General features: G+C 37.9%; 1 protein-coding gene across 1 annotated transcript in view; it reads left to right on the plus strand.

Moving 5' to 3' along the window:
• The window catches only part of FAM149B1 (family with sequence similarity 149 member B1), an 86,903-nt gene that overhangs the window by 40,143 nt on the left and 24,946 nt on the right, over positions 1-21,814 (plus strand). The window lies entirely within an intron of this gene.

Raw genomic sequence — 21,814 nt, forward strand, 5'->3', positions numbered from 1 at the left:
TATTTATGATTTCCAAACCCTGAATAGTCTTTCAGATTATATGTTTCATTACTGCAAAAGACTCATATTTGTATTTTCCACAGACACTAACAGATATTTAGACAATATTTGAAAATGAGTGGATGAGTAACAAGGCTATTCTATGATGACTATACTGTGTTTTATTTGAATATAATTATTTGTGAGAAAAAAGATGTGCAAGTGGCAAATACATTTTTTAAACTGCTCTACTTAAGAATAATTGATTATACAATAAACCATTCATATTTAAAGTGTAAATTGGTCAATTGACCTATGTATACATGAAACCACAAAACAGTCAATATAATATATAGAATACCTTTGTAATCCCTTTCTGCCCCTGCCTGACCCCCAATCCCCACGTGCTTTGTCACTATAGTTTAGTTTTTATTTTGTAGAGTTTCATATAAATGGAATCAGGGTATTTCCTTTTTGTAAGCTTCCTTCATTCAGCATGATCATTTTGTGATTCATCTATGTAAATGTGTGCGTCAGCAATTTATTCCCAAGAAGTGTTCCACTGTTGCACAATTTGTTTATCCGTTTACCTGTTCATGGACATTTGGGTTCTTTTCAATTCGGGACTATAATATGCAAAGCTATTATGCACATTACTATGCAAGAATTTTTTGCACTTACATTTCCTTTTCTCTTAGGTAAATTTCTAGGAGTGGAATGGTTTGATTATATGGTTAAATGTATATTTAGCTTTTTAAGAATTATTTTGTTTTTCTGTATTGCACAAAAAACTATCACAAACTTATCAGTTTCAAACAACATACATTTTTTATCTCACAGATTTGTGGGTCAGAAGACCAGGAATGGCTTAGCTAGTTCTCTACTTAGGATCTCACAAAGCTGTGATCAAGGTGTTGGCCACAGCTAGGCTCTCATGTAGAGGCTCACTTAGGAATGGAAACACTTCCCCTTTTGTGTGTTCTTAGAAGTATCGAGTTTCTTGTAGCTTTCTTCTTCAGCAGCTTTCTTCTTCAAAGCCAGCAAGAAAGGCTGAGAGCTAGTCAGCAAAACAGAAGCTTATATAATGTAACATATTCATGGAAGTGACATCTCATCACTTTTACCATCTTCTGTTGGTCTGGAGTAAGTCACACTCAAAGGGAGATTCTACAAAGATGTGAACACCGGGGCGCCTGGGTGGTTCAGTAGGTTAAGCTTCCGACTTCAGCTCAGGTCATGATCTTGCGGTCTGTGGGTTCAAGCCCCACATCGGGCTCAGTGCTGACAGCTCAGAGCTTGGAGCCTGCTTCGGATTCTGTGTCTCCCTCTCTCTCTGCCCCTCCCCCTCTCATGTTCTCTGTCTCAAAAATATATAAAAACTAAAAAAAAAAAAAAAAATGTGAACACCAAGAGGTAAGAGTTTGTCCATTACAAAGAGTTTGTCCACCAAGCTTAGAGTCTGTCCATTACAATTCTCCCACTTGCCCCTAATGATTCCTGTGCTCCCACATGCAAAATACACTAAATTCCCAAGAAACTTATTATAGCATAGCTCAGAAGTTCAAAATATTATCATCTAAATTAGGTCTTGGTATGAATAAACCTCCCATGAATGGATATAATACATTAAGTAAAGTTACTGGGGCCCAATTCTCTTCCATCTATATATCTGTGAAACTAAAGGCTATATACATAGGAATATAAACATCTAACTATATAATCCAACCAACCATTCCTGTCATAGAGAAAAGTCGCCTTACCCCAACACACCCATCATACAATAGTGGGCCAGGGAAAGGATAACAGACATTCTAGATAAGGGAGGGGGGTGGGCAGAAATGAAAGGTTAAGTGGCACCTGGGTGGCTCAATCACTTAAGTGTCTGACTCTTGATTTCGGCTCAGGTCATGATCTCATGGTTCATGAGATCAAGCCCAATGTCGGGCTCTGTGCTGACAGTGCAGATCCTGCTTGGGATTCTCCCTCTTTCTCCCTCTGCTCCCTACCCTACTCACAGTCTCTCTCTCTTTCTCAAAATAAATAAACACTAAAAAAAAGAATGGAAGGTTAAAAAAAAAAGGGTTTATAGTAATTCTGAAGTCCAGTTGGGAAAATACTGGGAGTTCTAGTCCTAGAAATAGCTGTCTGTTCCAACCTCTGGGCTCTTGGTTTTGCCCTCTGAATCATCCTTCCTTTTTCACATGTGTGAAAGCTAAGTAGTTTTATTAGACTGCTCCCTGGTAGTAGAATTTTGAGGGTCTGACAGCCTTCTTTCATTTAAACTCTTTCACTGTCTAGAGATACAAAATTTTCAAAATTATAAAGTCCTGGTTTCTTTACATTTAATATTTTTTCCATCAGTTTTTCTTTCTCATCTCATGTTTTATAGTATAAGTAGCAGGAAAAAAAATCAGGCCTCACTTTCAATAACTTTGATTGGAACTCTTCTTAGCTATACATCCAGAATCATCACTTTAAGTCCTGCCTTCCACATGACCACAGGAGACCATTACACTAAACATTCTTCCACTAAATAACAAGCACCTCCTTCTTCCAGTTTTTAATAACATGTTCCTCATTTCCTTCTGAACCCTCCAATAGAGCATCCTCCAAATCCAAATTTCTACGAAGTCTGTTCAAGGCAATTTATGTTTTCTCTATCATGTTTCTCAAAATTCTTCTATCAATGAACAATCAAAAATGAAATTAAGAAAACAGTTCATTTATAATAGCATCAAAGAGAATAAAATACTTAGAAATAAACTTAACCAAGAAAGTGTAAGACTTTTACACTGAAAACTACAAGACATTATTGTAAGAAAATAGGGAAGACCTAAAGAATTGGAAAGTCTTCCTGTGTTTTACGGATTAGAAGACTTAATATTGTTAAGTGGCAATACTCCCAAACAGATTTGAGTGAATGTCCAAAATAATATTAAAAAAGAACAAAGTATGAGGCTTCACATTTCCTGATTTTAAAACTTAGTACAAAGGTACATTAACCAAAACAGTGTGGTACTGACATAAGAATCGACATATAGATCAACAGAATAGCATCAAGAATCTAGAAATAAACCCTCACATATACAGCCAATTGATTTTCAACAAGGGTGCCAAGACCATTCAATGGGAGAATAGTCTCTTCAACAAATGGTGCTAAAACTGGATAACCACATGAAAAAGAATGAATTTGGACCCTTCTTTCACACTACATACAAAGTATCAACTCAAAATGGATCACAAGCATACATTTAAGAACTAAAACTATAAAACTCTTAGAAGAAAACATAAGAGTAAATCTTAATGAGGTTGGATTTAGCAATGGATTTAGATATGACACCAAGACCACAAGCAACAAAAAAATCAATAGACTGGATTTTATCCTAAAAAAAAAAAATCTATGTATCAAAGGATATTATCAAGAAAGTGAAAATACAACCTACAGAATGGAAGAATATATATGCAAATCATACACCTGATAAGATTCTAGCATCCACAATATGTAAAGTACAATTCAACAACAAAGGGACAAACAACTCAATTTAAAAATGGGCAAACAACTTGAATAGGTATTTATCCAAAGAAGATACACACATGGCCAGTAAGCATATGAAAAGACGTTCAACATCCTTATTCATTAGGGAAATACAAACCAACACCAAAATCACAATGAAATGCTACTTCTACCCACTATGATGGCTACATTAAAAAAAAAAAGAAGACGACAATAACAAGTATTGGTGAGTATGTGGAGAAACTGAAACACTCATACATTGCTGTGGTAAGGTAGAAGGGTGTGGCTACCATGTAAACAGTTTGGTAGTTTCTCAAAAACTTAAACATAAGATTGCTGTATGGCCAGCAATTCCACTCAAAGCATATAACCAAGAGAACTGAAACCTTATCTGCAAAAAAGCCTGTGTATGATTGTTCACAGCAGCATTTTCATAATAGTCAAAAAGTTAGAATTGACGCAAATGTTCATCAGCTATGAATGGAGAAACAAAATTTGGTATATACATATGTTATGGACTGAATTGTGTCCTCCTCAAAATGTATATGTTGAAGACCTAATCCCCAGTGTGAATGTTTGGAGGTGGGGCTTTTAGGAAGGTAATTAAAGTTAAATGAAGTCATAAGCATGGGGACCTAATCCTATAGAGTTGGTATCCTTATAAGAAGAGGAAGAGACCAAAGCCCCCTTTCTGTGCATGCACGGAAAAGTGGTAATGCAAGGACACAGCTGCCTACAAGCCAGATAGCACCTTGATCTTGAACTTCTGACCTCCAGAACTTTAAGAAAATAAATTTCTGTTATTTAAGCCATTCAGTCTGTGGTATATTGTTATAGCAGGATAAGTAACTAACGTACTATGCAATGTAATATTATTAGTTCATAAACTAAAATTAAGTAATCATGCATGTTACAACATGGATAAACCTTGAAAATATTATGCTAAGGGTAAGAAGCCAAACACAAAAGGCCACATATTGTATGATTTTATTCAGTTGAAATGTCCAGAACAGGCATATCCATAGAGACACAAAGTAGTTTAGTGGTTGCCAAGGGATATAGGGAGAAAGGAATTGGGAGGTATGTGGTGTCTCTTTGCAGTGATAGATATTTTCTGAAATTAGATAGTGGTGCTGACTGCACAACATTGTGAATATACTAAAAAGCAATTAATTGTGTACTGTAAAATGGTTAAAAATGGTGAATTTTATGTTATATGAATTTTATTTCATTAAACATTTTAAAATATTTTAAACCTGTATGTAAATGTGAGTCTGTTGGTGATTAATTCTTTTATAGATATGAAAAAATTTTTTTAATTTATTCATTCTAAAAACAAAAGCAAAAAGTGTTCATCCATTTGTCCAACTCCCTATGCCCTGCCTCTAGCAACTACCAATCTCTTCTCTATATTTATGAGCTTGGTTTTATTTATTTATTTATTTATTTATTTATTTATTTATTTATTTTTAGATTCCATCTATAAGAAAGATCATATGTTATTTGTCTTTCTCTAACTTACTTCATTTAGCATAATGCCCTCGAGGTCCGTTCATGTTGTCACATATAGAAAGATTTCATTCTTTTTTAGGGCTGAAGTGTATTTCATTGTATATATACACCGCAGTTGCTTTTTTTTTAATCCTTTCATCTACTGATGGACACTTCGGTTGTTTCCGTATCTTGGCTACTGTAAATAATGCTGCAATGAACATGGAGGTACATCTATCTTTTCAAGTTGGTATTTTCCTTTTCTTTGGATAAATACCCAGAAGTGGAATAGCTGGATCATATGGTAGCTCTACTTTTAATTTTTTTGAGGAAAATCCATACTGGTTCCTATAGTGGGTATACCAATTTACATTCCCACAAGCAGTGCACAAGGGTTACCTTTTTACAGCTCCTTGCCAACCCTTGTTATTTCTAGACTTTTTGATAATAGCCATTCTGACTAGTGAAACTGCATTTTAATTTTCGTCTGCATTTTCCTGATGATGAGTAATGTAGAGCATCTTTTCATGTACCTTTTGGCCATCTGTATTTCTTCTTTGGAAAAATGTATTCAGATCTTCTGCCCATTTTTAAATTGGATTTTTTTTGGCTATGTATATATTTTCATAAATTTTGGAAATTAGCCCCTTACCAGATAGATGATTTGCAAGTATTTTCTCCCATTCAACAGACTGCTTTTCCATTTTGTTGACTTTTCCTTTTGCTGTGCAGAAGCTTTTTAATTCGATGGTGTTTTTTGTTTTGTTTTTTGGGTTTTTTTGCTTTCCTTGGTTTTGCTTTTGGCATCAGATTCAAAAAATCATGGCCAAGACCCATGTCAAGAAGCTTACCTCATGTTTTTTTCTAGGAGTTTTGTGGCTTCGGGTCTTATCTTCAAGTCTTTATTTTAAACTGACTTTTGTACATGGTGTAAGATACTGGTCCTACTTTCCAAAAAACATTTATTGAAGAGACTGTCTTTTACTCCTTTTATATTCTTATCTCCTTTGTTGTAAATTACTTGACCATATATGTGTGGGTTTATTTCTGAGTTTTCTATTCTATTGTATTGATCTATGTGTCTATTTTTATGCCAGCACCTTACTGTTTTAATTGCTATAGCTATGTAATATAGCTTGAAAACAGGGAGCAAGATGCTTCCAGCTTTGTTCTTTCTCAAGATTGCTTTGGCTATTTGGGGTCTTTATGGTTCCATACACATTTTAGGATTATTTGGTTCTATTTCTGTGAAAAAAGCTATTCAAATTTTGATAGGAATCACATTGAATCTGTGCATTTTGCGGGGGGGGTGTTTTGAACATTTTTAAAATATTAATTTTCCTAATCTGTGAGCACAGAATATCTTTCCATTTATTTGTGCCTTCTTCAGTTTCTTTCATTAATGTTTTGTAGTTCTCGGTATACAGGTCTTTTACCTCCTTGGTTAAATTTATTCGTAGGTATTTTATTCTTTTTTTTTTATAAATTTTTTTAACGTTTATTTATTTTTGAGACAGAGAGAGACAGAGCATGAACAGGGGAGGGGCAGAGAGAGAGGGAGACACAGAATTGGAAGCAGGCCCCAGGCTCTGAGCCATCAGCCCAAAGCCCGACGCGGGGCTTGAACTCACAGACCGCGAGATCGTGACCTGAGCTGAAGTCGGATGCTTAACCGACTGAGCCACCCAGGCGCCCCGGTATTTTATTCTTTTTGATGCAAGTGGGATTGTTTTCTTAATTTTGTCTTTATCATAGTCTATTATTAGTGTATAGAAATGCAGTACGTTCTTGTGTATTGATTTTGTATCCTACAACTTCACTGAATTCATTTATTAGTTCTAACAGTTTCTGATAGAATTTCTAGGGCTTTCTATATATCATCTGCAAATAGTGAGAGTTTTATTTCTTCCTTCCCAATTTGAATACCTTTTGTTTCTTTTTCTTGCCTAACTGCTCTGGCTAGGACTTCCAATACTATGTTGAATAAAAGTGGTGAGAGTGCATATCCTTGTCTTATTTCTGATCTTAGAAGAAACTTTCAGCTTTTCACTGTTGAGTATAATGTTAGCTGTGGGTTTGTCATATATGTCCTTTATTATGTTGAAGTACATTCCCTTTGTACTCACTTTGTTGAGAGTTTTGAATTTTGTCAAATGTTTTTTCTGCATCCATTGAGATTATCACATATGATATTAATTTTTATTAATGTCGTGTATCACATTGACTGATTTGCAGATGTTGAACCATCCTTGCATCCCTGGATTAATCTCACTTAATCACGATATATTATCCTTTCAATGTATTGTGGAATTTGGTGTGATAATATTTTCTTGAGGATTTCTGCATCTATGTTCATCAGGGATATTGGCCTGTACTCTCTTGTGGCATCCTTGGTTTTGGTACTAAGTAATGCCAATCTTGTTAAAAAAAAAAAAAGTTTAGAAGAGTTCTTTCCTCTTCTGTTCTTTGGAAAAGTATAAGAAAGATTGGTATTAATTCTTCTTTGAATGTTTGTTGGAATTCACCAGTGAAGCCATATGGTCCCGAATTTTTGTTTGTTGCCAAGTTTTTTCTTGCTCATTCAGTCTCCTTACTAGTAACTGGTGTGTTCACATTTTCCATTTCATCATGATTCAGTCTTGGTAGGTTGTATGTTCTTAGAAAATTATCCATTTATTTTAGGTTGTCCAATTTGTTGGTATAGAAATGTTCATAGTCCCTTATGATCCTTTATTTCTTTGGAATCAGTTATTACATTTCCTTTTTCATTTCTGATTTCACTTGAATCCTCTTTTTTATGGATTGTATGGATATTTTAACAATATTTGTTATTTTGTTGAGGATTTTTGCATCTGTGTTCATCAGAGATATTGGCCTATACTTCTCTTTTTTTATGGTGTCTTTATCTGGTTTTGGTGAGTAATACTGGCCTCATAAAATGAATTTGGAAGTTTTCCTTCCATTTCCATTTTTTTGAAATAGTTTGAGAATAGATATTAACTATTCTTTATTTTTTTTAATATATGAAATTTATTGTCAAATTGGTTTCCATACAACACCCAGTGCTCATCCCAAAAGGTGCCTTCCTCAATACCCATCACCCACCCTCCCCTCCCTCCCACCCCCCATCAACCCTCAGTTTGTTCTCAGTTTTTAAGAGTCTCTTATGCTTTGGCTCTCTCCCACTCTAACCTCTAAACTATTCTTTAAATGTTTGGTAGAATTTGTCTGTGAAGCCATCTGGTCATAGACTTTTGTTCGTCTGGGAGTTGTTTGTTTGTTTGTTTGTTTTTACTGATCCATTTGTTTGCTGCTTAAAGGTTTAAGTTTTCTATTTCTTTCTGTTTCAGTTTTTGGTAATCTATGTTTTTAGGAATTATCCATTTCTTTCAGGTTGTCCAATTTGTTGGCATAATTATAATATTCTAATTGTTTGTATTTCTATGGTGTAGGTTGTTATTTCTCCTTTCTCATTTGTGATTTTATTTGGGTCCTTTCTCTTTTCTTTTGGATAAGTCTGGCTATAGTTTATCAAATTTATTAATTTTTGCAAAGAACCAGCTCCGGTTTCATTGTTCTATTCTATTGTTTTTTTTTAATTCAGGTTATTTAAAATAGATATAGTATTGGTTTCAGTAGTAGAATTTAATGATTCATCACTTCATATAATACCCAGTGCTCATCCCAACAAGTTCCCTCCTTAATGGCTATCACCCATTTAGACCACCTCCTCTCCAGCAACCCTCAGTTTGTTCACTGTATTTAAAGTCTCTTATGGTTTGCCTCTCTCTCTCTTTTCTTATTTTTCTTCCCCTTTCCCAGTGTCCATCTGTTTTTTTCTTAATTCCACATATTAGTGAAATCATAATATTTGTCTTTCTCTGACTTATTTCACTTAGCATAATATGCTCTAGTTCCATCCACATTGTTGCAAATGGCAAGGTTTTGCTCTTAAGTTTTTTTCTTTATGTTTATTTTTGAGAGAGAGAGAGAAAGAGAGAGAGAGAGAGAGAGAGAGAGAGAGAGAGAGAGTGTGTGTGTGCGCGAGCAGGGGAGGGGCAGAGAGGGGGGGGACAGAGGATCTGGAGCAGGCTCTGTGCTGACAGCAAAGAGCCCAATGTGGGGCTCAAACTCACAAACTGTGACCTGAGTCGAGGTCGGATGCCTAACTGACTGAGCCACCAAGGTGCCCCGGTTTCATTCTTTTTGACTACCAAGTAATATTCCATTGTATGTAAAGCCTTGGATTGTGAGTAACTTGTTCTGCAAATGTTCCACAAGACAAACATTTCTAATAAATTTTAACTTGATAAACGAGCAATGTTTTGCAACATAAGTAGTGTGTCACACCAAATGCCACATGATCACAACTGAGCCAATGTTTCTTCCCCCTCCCTCTCTCTCTCTCTTGCTGTGGGATTGTGGGTGAAGTTATCTTGATGAGGTCCCAATAGTTCGTTTTGTTTTTGTTTCCCTTGGCTCAGAAGACATGTCCAGTAAGAAGTTGCTGTGGCCAAGGTCAAAGAGGTTGCTGCCTATTTTCTCCTGTAGGATTTTGATGGCTTCCTGTCTTGCATTTTGGACTCTCATCCATTTTGAATTTATTTTTGTGTATGAGTTAAGAAAGTGATACAGTTTCATTCTTCTGCATGTCGCTGTCCAGTTCTCCCAGCACTATTTCCTGAAGAGACAGTCTTTTCCCCCCGCGTTGGATATTCTTTCCTGCTTTGTTGAAGATTAGTTGGCCATACGTTAGTGGGTCTGTTTCTGAATTCTCTGTTCTGTTTCACTGATCTGTTTTTTACCAGTACCATACTGTCTTGATTACAGCTTTGTAATATAGCTTGAGGTCTGAAATTGTGATGCCTCCAACTTTGGTATTCTTTTTCAACATTACTTTGGCTATTCAGGGTCTTTTGTGGTTCCATACAAATTTTAAAATTGTTTGTTCTAGTTCATGAAGAATGCTGTATTATTTTGATAGGGATTGCATTGAATATGTAGATTGCTTTTGGTAGTATCAACATTTTAATAATACTTGTTCTTCCAATCCATGAACATGAAATGTTTGTCCATTTCTCTGTGTCTTCTTCAATTTCTCTCATAAGCTTTCTATAGTTTTCAGTGTACAGATCTTTTACCTCTTTGGTTAGGTTTATTCTGAGGTATCTTATGGTTTTTGTTGCACCAAAAAGTGTAAATGAGATCAATTCCCTGATTTCTCTTTCTGCTGCTTCATTATTGGTTATAGATATGCAGCCAATTTCTGTACATCGATTTTATATCCTGTGACTTTGCCAAATTCATGTATCAGTTCTAGCAGTCTTTTGGTGGAGTCTTTCAGGTTGTCCACTTAGAGTATCATGTCATCTTTGAAGAGTTAAAGTTCGACTTCTTCCTTGCCAATTTGTATGCCTTTTATTTCTTTTTGTTGTCTGATTACTGAGGCTAGGACTTCCAGTATTATGTTAAACAACAGTGTTGAGAGTGGACATCCTGTTGTGTTCCTGACCTTAGGGGGAAAGCTGTTTTTCTCCATTGGGGATGATATTGGCTGTGGGTCTTTCATATATGCCCTTTATGATACCAAGGTATGTTCCTTCTATCCCTACTTTCTTAAGGGTTTTTATCAAGAAAGGATTCTGCATTTTGTAAAATTCCTTTTCTGCATCTATTGAGAGGATCATATGGGTCTTTTTTGTTTTGTTTTGTTTTTACTGTTTATTTATTTTTGAGAGAGGGAGGGACACAGCATGAGTGGGGGAGGGACAGGAAGAAAGGGAGACACAGTATCTGAAGAAGGCTCCAGGCTCCGAGCTGTCAGCACAGCTGACGAAGCGCGAGATCATGACCTGACCTGAAGTCAGGCACTTAACCAACTGAGCCACCCAGGTGCCCCGAGGACCATACAGTTCTTATCCTTTTCTTTTATTAATGTGGTGTATCATGTTGATTGATTCACAAATATTGAACCAGCTGTGCAGCCCAGGGATAAATCTCACTTGATCATAGTGAATAATTCTTTTAATGTACTGTTGAATTTGATTTGCTAGTATCTTGTTGAGAATTTTTGCATCCAGACTCATCTGGGATATTGGCCTGAAATTCTCCTTTTTGGTGGGATTTTTGTCTGGTTTTGGAATCAAGGTAATGCTGGCTTCATGGAATGAGTTTGGAAGCTTTCCTTTCATTTCTGTTTTTTGGAACAGTTTGAGAAGAATAGGTATTATCTCTTCTTTAAATATCTAATAGAATTCCCTTGGGAAGCCATCTGTCCCAAGACTCTTGTTTATTGAAAGATTTTTGATTAGTGATTCAATTTCTTTGCTGCTTATGGGTTTGTTCAAATTTTCTCTTTCTTTCTTTTCAATTTTGGTAGTGTGTATGTTTCTAGGAATTTGTCCATTTCTTCCAGATTGCCTAGTTTGTTGGCATATAATTTGTTACAGTATTATAATTGTATTTCTGTGGTGTTGGTTGTGATCTCTCCTCTGTTATTCATGATTTTATCAACTTAAGTCCTTTTTTTGTTGTTGTTGGTGGTGGTGGTGGTGGTGAGTCTGGCTAGGGACTTATCAATTTTGTTAATTCTTTCAAAGAACCAGCTCTTAGTTTTGTTGATATGTTGTACAGTTTTGTTGTTGTTGTCATTTCTATATCAGTTATTTCTGCTCTAATATTTATTATTTCCCTTCTTCTGCTGACTTTAGGCTTTATTTGCTATTCCTGTTCAAGATCCCTTAGGTGTAAGGTTAGATTGAGTATTTGGAACCTTTCTTGCTTCTTGAGATAGGCCTTTCCTCTTAGGACTGCCTTTGCTGCATCCCAAAGAGTTTGGACTGTCATATTTTATTTTCATTTGCTTCCATATTTTTTTACATTTCTTCTTTCATTTTCTAGTTAAACCATTCATTCTTTAGTAGGATGTTCTTTAACCTCAATGTATTTTAAGGCTTTCCAATTTTTTTCTTGTGGCTGACCAAGTTTCATAGCATTGTGATCTGAAAATATGCATGATATGATCATAATCTTTTTGTACCTGTTGAGGACTGATTTGTGACCCAGTATGTGATCTATTCTGGAGAATGCTCCATGTGCACTTGAGAAGAATGTGTATTCTGCTGATTTAAGGTGAGATGTTCTGAATATATGTTAGGTCCATCCAGTTCAGCGTGTCAGTCAAAGCCATTGTTTCCTTGTTGATTTTCTTCTTAGATGATCTGTCAGTTGTTGTAAGTGAGGTATTAAAGGCCCCTACATTACTGTATTATTATCAATGAGTTTTTTCATGTTTGTGATTAATTGATTTATATACTTGGGTGCTTCCATGTTGTGGGCATATTTACAATTGTCAGATATTCTTGATGGATAGATCCTTTAATTATTATGTAATGCCCTTCTTCATCTCTTGTTATAGTCTTTGCTTTAAAGTCTAGTTTGTCTGATATAAATATGGCTACTTTGGCTTTCTTTGACCTCATAGCCTAATAACGTAATAGATCGTTGTCCATCCCCTCACTTTCAATCTGCAAGAGTCTTTACATCTAAAATGAGTCTCTTATAGGCAACATATTAGATGGATCTTGTTTTTTTAATCCATTCTGACACACTGTGTCTTTTTATTCGAGCATTTAGTCCATTTACATTCAGAGTGATTACTGAAAGATATGAATTTAGTGCCATTGTGTTACTTGTAGAGTTGGTATTATTAGTGATGTTCTCTGATCCACTGTAGTCTTTGTTGCTTTGGTCTTTTTTTTTGTCTCCACTTACACAGTCCACCTTAAAATTTCTTGCAAGGTCAGTTTAGTGGCCATGAACTCCTTTACTTTTCGTTTGTCTGGGAAACTCTTTATCTCTCCCACTACTGTGAGTGACAACCTTGCTGGATACAAAATCTTTGGCTACATATTTTTCGCATTCAGCACATTGAATATTTCCTGCCACTCCCTTTGGGCCTGCCAAATTTCAGTGGATAGGTCTGCTACTAACCTTATGTGTCTACCCTTATAGATTAATGACCTTTTGTTCCTAGCTGCTTTCAGAATTCTCTCTATATTTTGCAAGTTTCACTGTGATATGTTGTGGTGTTGACCAGTTTTTGTTGACTTTGAGGGGAGTTCTCTGTGCCTCTTGGACATGAATGCCTGTTTCCTTCCCCAAATTAGGGAAGTTCTCATCTATAATTTGTTCAAATAAACCTTCTGCCCCTTTTCCCTGCTCTTCTTCTGGGACTCCTATGATACAGATATTGTTTCATTTTACGGAATCACTAAGTTCTCTAACTCTCCTCTCAAGATCTAAGATTGTCCTTTTCCTCTTCTTTTCAGCTTTATTAGTTTCCATAATTTTATCTTCCATATCACCTATTCTCTCCTCTCTTCCCTTCACTCCTCACTATGACTGTATCCAATTGGTTTTGTATCTCAGTTATAGCGTTTTTTATTTCAGCCTGACTAGTTTTTAGGTCTTTGATCTCTGCAGCAAGTATTTCTCTAGTGTCCCCTATGCTTTTTTCAAGCTGAGCTATTAGCCTAATGCGTGGTATTTTAAATTATTGTTCAGATATATTGCTTAAATCTGTTTTAAGCAATTCCTTAGCTGTGATTTCTTCCTGAATTTTATTTTGGGGAGAAGTCCTCCATCTTGTCATTTTGGCTAAGATTCTGTCTTTTGTGTGTTTTAAAAGCTTGGTACATTTCCTGCACCTGAGAGTAATGCTACATTAAAAAGGGGTCATACACTGTCCAGGGCCTGGCATTTCCAGAAGCATTTCTGGTGTGCACTGTGTGCACTCTGCTGTTGTGTTTTGGCTGCTCTTTCCCACTGGTCAGTCCTCTGCAGAGCTCCTCCTTGCTTGTGGTGGGGAGTGTCTAGACCTTTAACTAGGTGTGCTTTGATTTGTTTGTTAAAATAAGCCTAAGGAAAAGGAAAAAAAAAAAAAAACAACTGATCCCAAAAAAAGAGAAAAGGAAAGGGAACCAAAAAAAAAAAAAAAAAACCCAACAGTGAATCAAAAAAACATAAGGCTAATTCCAAGGAAAAATTAAGGAAAAAGAAAGAAAAGCAAAAAAGAAGACTGAGGGGTGCAGGGAGGAAATGAGAACTATGAGTCTGATTCCAAAAGAAAAGTAAGCCTGGTCCTATTTCTACCAGAATTGCTGTTGTCATTTTGAAGCACTTGTTTTTCAGTACACTTGGCACACACAGGGTACTGGCTGTGCTGGTCTTCGGAGGAGAGTCCTGCTGCATTGGCTCAGTCAGTCTTGCCCCAGTAAATAAGCAGCTGCCAGGCATAGGGGAGAGGGGTTTGGTGTAAGTGGCTCTTGCCTCCACTGGGGGCCACTATGTTGCTCTCTCAAGCCCCACTGTTTTGGTGTGTGTGTGGGGGGGGGGTGGGAAATGGCGCCTCCTCAATCTCTCCTCCCTGAACAGGGGATCTCACAACCCCTGCTGTTCAGGCAGCCCTCACAGAATAGCGAGGGCAGTCAGTTTACAGTGTGCCACAACTTTACTGCATTTTTTCTTTGGCACACGGCTGTGATTCAAAACTCAAAGTCTTAAAGGACCTAGCACTGTGTGGACCCACCCATCCTCCAGATTAGGGCTTTATACACTGTGTCTGAAGTCATTTCACCCTGAAAAACAGTCCCACATCTGAGCTGTGTGTGGAATATATGGTATAGCACCACTAAAAGCAGCAAAGGTTATGTTCCCTCTGAGTGCACCTCTGTCCCCTGCTGATGAAAGTGTTTTGCTGACGCTTGCAGGATCTTTTGCTCTTGGGGAGGCAATATACCCTCTTTCAAAAGTACTCCGGTTAGGAGAATAATCTCTTTCAATGTGCCCTGGAGATCTCTACACCATGCTATGCACTCCAAAGTCAGCTCCCTGTTCACCAGGGGCGTACTCCACAGCTCTGCTCCAGAGAAAGTTGCACACTTCCAAAACTTGAGTTTGAGCTCCAAAGGCTGCTTGGAAAAAACAAACAAGCAAGCAAGCAAGCAAACAAACAAAACCTGCAACACTCAGTACTTCCCGGTCCCCAGTCCGTGGTCCAGAGAGGTTTTCCTCTTGTGCAAAACCAATGCTGCACTCTCTGAACCCCTTTTTCTTTCTCTCCCTTTTGTCTCTCTACAGAAAGGTCCCTTCCCCTCCATGGCACTGCCATTTTTCTCTCCCCAAATTCACTTCCATGCACCTCACACCTGCCACACTGTCTCCCTCTAACTGCAGAGATCCTTCTGCCAGTCCACAGGTCGATTTCCTGGGTGTTCCAAGTGATCTGACCTCAATACAGCTGTTTGAGGGACTAGGAAAGCCCAAGGTCCCCCTACTTCTCTGCCATCTAACTCCTCCTCTCTATTGTTCTGTTTTGTTTTTTAGTTTTTATGTGACTTATCTCTGCTCTCATCTTCATTATTTCCTTCCTTCTGTTGGCTTTACACTTTGTTTATTGTTCTTTTTCTATCTCCTTTAGGTGTAAGATTAGATTGTTTATTTGAGATTTTTCTTGCTTCTTAAGGTAGGCCTGTATTGCTATATACTTCCCCCTTAGGACAGCTTTTGCTGCATCCCAAAGGTTTTAGACTATTATATTTTCATTTGTTTCCATGTATTTTTTAAAATTTCTTATTTTATTTCCTATTTGACTCACTCATTGTTTAGTAGCATGGTATTTAACCTCCATGTATTTGTGGTCTTTCCAGATTTTTTTTTTTTTGTGTGTGTGGTTGACTTCTGGTTTCATAATGTTGTTATCAGAAAAGGTACATTGTATGATTTCAATCTTGTATTTGTTGAGGCTTATTTGTGGCCTAAATATGTGATCTACTCTAGAGAATGTTCGGTGTGCATTTGAAAAGAATGTGTATTCTGCTGTTTTAGGATGGAATGTTCTGAATATATCTATTAGGTCCATACAGTCCAGTGTGTCATTCAAAGCCATTATTTTCTTGTTAATTTTCTGCTTAGATGATATGTTCACTGATGTAAGTGGGATGTTAAAGTCTCCTGTTATTGTATTATTATCAGTTCCTTTATGTTTGTTACTGTTTTATGTAGTTGGGTGCTTCCATGTTAGATGCATAAATATTTAAAGTTGTTAGATCTTCTTGGATTGTTCCCTTTATTATTAATATAGCACCATTCTTTTTTTCTTGTTATCAAGTTTTTGTTTTAAAGTCTAGTTTGATACAAGAATTGCTATTCTGCCTTTATTTTGACATCCATTTGTGTGGTAAATGTTTCTCCATCCTCTCACTTTCAATATGTAGGTATCTTTATGGTCTAAAATGAGTCTCTTGTAGGCAGGATATATAGATGGGTGCTGTTTGTTTTTTTTTTTTTTAATTTTTTCAACGTTTATTTATTTTTGGGACAGAGAGAGACAGAGCATGAACGGGGGACGGGCAGAGAGAGAGGGAGACACAGCATCGGAAACAGGCTCCAGGCTCTGAGCCATCAGCCCAGAGCCCGACGCGGGGCTCGAACTCACGGACCGCGAGATCGTGACCTGGCTGAAGTCGGACGCTTAACCGACTGCGCCACCCAGGCGCCCCTGGGTGCTGTTTTTTAATCTATTCTGACACATTATGTCTTTTGATTGGAGTATTTAGTCTGTTTACATTCAAAGTAATTATTAATTTTTATGTATTTGTTGCCATTTAATTACTTGTGATTATTTCTGGAAATTTTCTGATCCTTTTTTGTCTTCTCTTTTTTGTGTTTTGATATTTTCTTTAGTGACATATGTGGATTTCCTTCTTTTACTATTTGCATGTTAGTAGTTTTTTATATATGGTTACCATCAGGTTTGTATATAACCTCTTCTGCATATAGCAGTCTATATTAAGTTGATGGTCGTTTAAGTTTGAACCCATTCTTTTTTTTCCTTTCCTCCCCACAGTTTAGGTATATATTTTATATTCTTGTTTGTGAGTTTCTTGACTAATTTTTGTTACAGAAATGCTCATTTTTACTGATTTTGTTTTTCCTGCCTTTATACTGTCCACTTTTAGTCAATTCTTTCCACTCAGAAAATCCCCTTTAGTATTTCTTGCAGGCTGTTTTAGTGGTCACAAACTCCATTAGTTTTTGTTTGTCTGAGAAACTATTTATCTCCTTCTATTATTTTTTTAATGTTTATTTATTTTTGAGAGAGAGCATGAGCAGGGGAGGGACAGAGAGAGAGGGAGACAGAGGATCCAAAGTGGGCTCTGCACTGAGAGCAGCAAGCCCGATGCGGGGCTTGAACTCACGAACCATGAGATCATGGCCTAAACTGAAGTTGGACGCTCAACCAACTGAGCCATGCAGGCTTCCCACTCTCCTTCTATTTTGAACGATAGCCTTGCTGGAAGAGTATTCCTGGCTGCAGTTTTTCCCATTCAGCACTCTGAATATTTCATGCCACTCCCTACTGGCTTACCAAGTTTCTGTCGACAAATCTCCTGCTAGCCTTATGGGTTTTTCCTTGTAAGTTAGTGACTTCTTTTGTCTTGCTGCTTTTAAGATTTTTTCTTTATCACTGTATTTTGCAAATTTAATTACAATATGTCTTGGTATGGTCTGCTTTTGTTGACTTTGATTGGAATTCTCCGTGCCTCTTGGATCTGGATATGTTTCCTTCCTCAGATTAGGGAAGTTTTCAGCTATTATTTACTCAAATAAATTTTCTGCCCCCTTTTCTCTCTCTTCTTCTGGGACTCCTATAATACAAATATAATGTTTGATACAGTCAATGAGATCTTTAAGTCTATGTTCGATTTGCGGTATTCTTTTCCTTTTGTTCAACCTCATTGCTTTCTATTATTTTCTCTTCTAGGTCATGAATTTGTTCTTCTGATTCTTTCAACCTGCTATTCTTTGCATCATGCATGTTTCTAATCCCGTTTATTGTACTTTTCATTTTTTGGTTCTTTTTTAACTCTTTTATCTCTGTGGTAAGGGTCTCACTGGTGTCTTCCATTCTTTTCTCAAGTGTAGTGAGTACCCTCATGATTGTTTATATCTGTTTCACTTACATCTCTGGCCGTGACTTTATTTTGTTTTTTTTCATTTAGGATAAATTTCTCTGTCTTCTCATTTTGTCTAAGCCACTGACTGCTTCTCTGTTCTAGAAAATCCAGTTGTATCCCTTATTCCTGAGAGTAATGGCCTTATGAGGAAGAGGTCATATAGTGGCCAGGGCCTGGCAATTCATGCCATGTGTGTGCTGCATATGCTCTGCTGTTGTGTTCTGGATGCTCTGTCCTTCAGGTCAGTCATCTGCAGAGGCTTGCCTTGCCTGCAGTGGGCAAGTGTGTGGTCCCAAACCTCAATGTGGTGAGTTAAAACTAGGTATCCTCTTGTGTGCTTGCGAAATGAGACCTGTCACCACCTCCACTGGAACTGAAGCCCTGTAAAACTCTCTGGTTGAGAGATGTGGTATAGGCAGGGTTTGTGCTGGTCTTCTGGGGGAGGTCCTGCCATACTGGGACAAAGTTAGCATGACTGAGGAGGGCAGTTCCATTGGAGCGCAGGGTGTGGGGCTTAGTGTAGGCAGCTGGTGTGTGCACTGTACTGCTTCCCACAGGTGGCTGTGTTTATGCTGAGGGGTGGGGGAGGAAAATGGCACTAGCCAGCTCTTTTGTTCTTGGAGTGGTGACTCTTGTGAATGCTCTCAGGAACACATTCCAAGAAGAACAAATAATCTTCCTACTGTGTGCCCCAGGCTGTCTTCAGATTGCCATTTCCATCCTCTATGCTCCCTGGTTCTTTGCCTGCCTTCTCTCAAAGAACAGCGTAGTGCCCTCTCGGCACTATCCTAGCCAAGCCTGCTGACTTTTAAAACTCCAGGCTTTAAGTCCCGCTGGTTGCAAGAACTCATGAAATTCTGCCCCTCTCATTTTCTAAGCCAGTGACTATGGGGAAACGTTCTTCTTGTGTGTTCCCCTGTATGCTCCTCTCTCTCTCACCCTTCTCTGCATTCATTTCTCCCACCCCTCCACATCAGCCAAGATCCATTTCTGCCTGAAACCACATCTCTGCACTTCCTACCTTCTTCGATGTGGCCTCTTCTCTCTTTAGTTGTGGAGTTGTTCTGTCAGTCTTCAGGTTGATTTCTCGGATATTTGATACTTATCTAGTTGTATTCGTGGGACAAAGAGAGCCTAGGTATCTTCCATCATCTTCCTGACAATTTCTTGACTAATTTTAGGACATCTGCCAGAGAATAAGGGATGTGTGGCAACTTTCTCTAGGAAGAGAAGTACTTGCAGACACCATTATCCTTTCCTTAACTCAGAAAAGACACTTGTGGGAGCCAGTTCTGACACCTCCATCTACCTTGTTGGCATTACTTGCTCTGCTCCAGCATTTCCCTGTGATCTCACCCCACCCAACCCAACCAACTTGGCAGTTGCCTCCAAAAGTGGCTCTCACCCTGCCACACCTGGCAGTCAGCCTTGGCCAAGAGCAGCTCATCTACAAAGTGATGCCTACCCTGGGAAGTGGGGAAGCTAACCTAACACACCAGCATGTCGACAGTAAGTGCCGCTGAGTCTCTCAGCTAGCCACACTAGGGGCAAGACCTGCCAAATACTGCACCTGCAGCAGTCACAGTGGGTCACTGCAACGGCTAGGCTGAGGACTAGTCCTGCTCACCACTGAGCCTACAGCAGCTTCAGCCAGGCTTCTCAGTGAGGTGCTCAAGAGGCAAACAGTCCCACAAGAGCTCCCACAGTAGTCTTGGGTCAAGAACAACAGGAGGGTGCAGGTAGCCCACACAGGGGATAGCCCTGGTTCTGGTGACCAGGGTGGACTGCACTGTAGCACACCACAGGATACCTTCTACATAAGGCAACCACTTTCAGAATCAGGCCTAATACACAGAAGCAAAGAATCACAAAAAATCAGGAGACCAAGGAATAGGTTGAAATGAAAGAACAAGACAGAACAATAGAAAAACATCTACATGCAATAGAGATAAGCAATCTACCTACTGAAGAGTTCAAAGATACTCACTGGACTTGAGAGAACAGTAGGGGATAGAAAGGTATAGAAAATATAAAAGAAACAGACTGAAAAATGCAGTAACTGAAGTGAAAAATACACCAGAGGGAATCAACAGCAGATTAGAGGATGCAGGAGAATGGTTCAGTGATCTGGAAGACAGGGTTTGGAAAGTAACCAGACTGAACAGCAAAAAGAAAAAAGAATTTTAAAAAGAGACTAGGTTAAGAAACCTCCATGATACTACTAAGTGTAATGACATTCACATTGCAGGGGTCACAGAAGAAGAGAGAGAGTGAGAGAGCGAGAGAGAGAAGACAGTAGAAAACTTATTTCAAGAAATAATAGCCAAAACGTCCCTAATCTTGGGAAGGAAACAAAGATCCAGGCCCAGGAATTACAGAAAAACTCAAATATGATGAACTTAAGGAAGTCCACACCAAGACACATAATAATTAAAATGGCAAAAATTAAAGACAAAGAATCTTAAAAGCATCAAGAGAAAAGGTAACAGTTACATACAAGAGAAACCTCATAAGGCTATCAGCTGATTTTTGAGTAGGAACTCTGCAAACCAGAAGGGTGTGGCATAATATATTCAAAGTGCTGAAATGAATAACCTACAATCAAGAATATACTACCTGGCAGGGTTATCATTCAGAAAGAGTTTCCCAGAAAAACAAAAGTTAGAGTTCATCACTACTAAACCAGCCTTACAAAGAATGTTAAAGGCACTTTAAGTGGAAATGAAAAGGCCGTAAGTAGAAGAAAATTTCGAAAGGAAAAATATTTTACTATTAAAAGCAAACATATAGTAATGGTAGTAATCAATCACTTATAAAGCTAGTATAAGTAGTAACTTGTATTATACCTATAAAAGTTGGTTAAGATACACCAAATAAAAAGACCTAAAATATGATATCATATACATAAAACATGAAGGAATAAAAATCTAGTGCTTTTAGAATGTATTCAAAGTATATACATAGGATGTTATAGATGTCACATTGACAACCTATGACAGATACACACACGCAAAACAGAAAGGAATCCAAAAATAACAATAATGGAAGTCATCAAACCACAAGGGAAGAGAGCAAAAAAAGAAGAAAATAACAGGGAAGAATGCAAAAATAACAAGAATACAATTAACAAAATGGCCATAAGTATATATCTACCAATAATTACTTTAAGTAAATGGACTAAATGCTCCAATCAAAAGAAATTTGGTGACTAGGGGTGCCTAGTGGCTCAGTTGGTTGAGCATCCAACTTCAGCTCAGGTCATGATCTCACAGTTCATGAGTTTGAGCCTGGCATCAGGCTCACTGCTGTCAGCACAGCACCCGCTTTGGATCCTCCATCCCCCAATCTCTCTCTGCCCCTCCCCCACTCAGGCTCTCTCTCAAAAATAAAATTTGGTGACTGGATAAAAAAAACAAGCCGCATATGTATGCTGCCTAAAAGAAACTCACTTTAGATTTAAGGACACACAGAGATTAAAAGTGAAGGGATAGAAAAAGATATTTCATGCAAATGGAAACCACAAGAAACTTGGAGTAGCTATATTTACATCAGACAAAAGAGACTTTAAAACAAAGAGTATAGGGGCGCCTGGGTGGCTCAGTCTGTTGGGTGACAGACTTTGGCTCAGGTCACGATCGCACAGTTTCTGGTTTCGAGCCCTGCATCAGGGTCTGTGCTGACAGCTCAGAGCCTGGAGACTGCTTCGGATCTGTGTCTCCCTCTCTCTCTGTCCCTCCCCCGCTCACAGTCCCTGTTTCTCAAAAAGTGAATAAAAACGTTAAAAAATCTTAAAACAAAGAGGAGCATTACA

The sequence above is a fragment of the Lynx rufus genome, unplaced genomic scaffold (assembly GCF_022079265.1).
Source record: "Lynx rufus isolate CCGP_SWC_20201006 ecotype Redwood Valley unplaced genomic scaffold, mLynRuf1.p SCAF_11, whole genome shotgun sequence".
In the NCBI taxonomy this organism is placed as follows: Eukaryota; Metazoa; Chordata; class Mammalia; order Carnivora; family Felidae; genus Lynx; species Lynx rufus.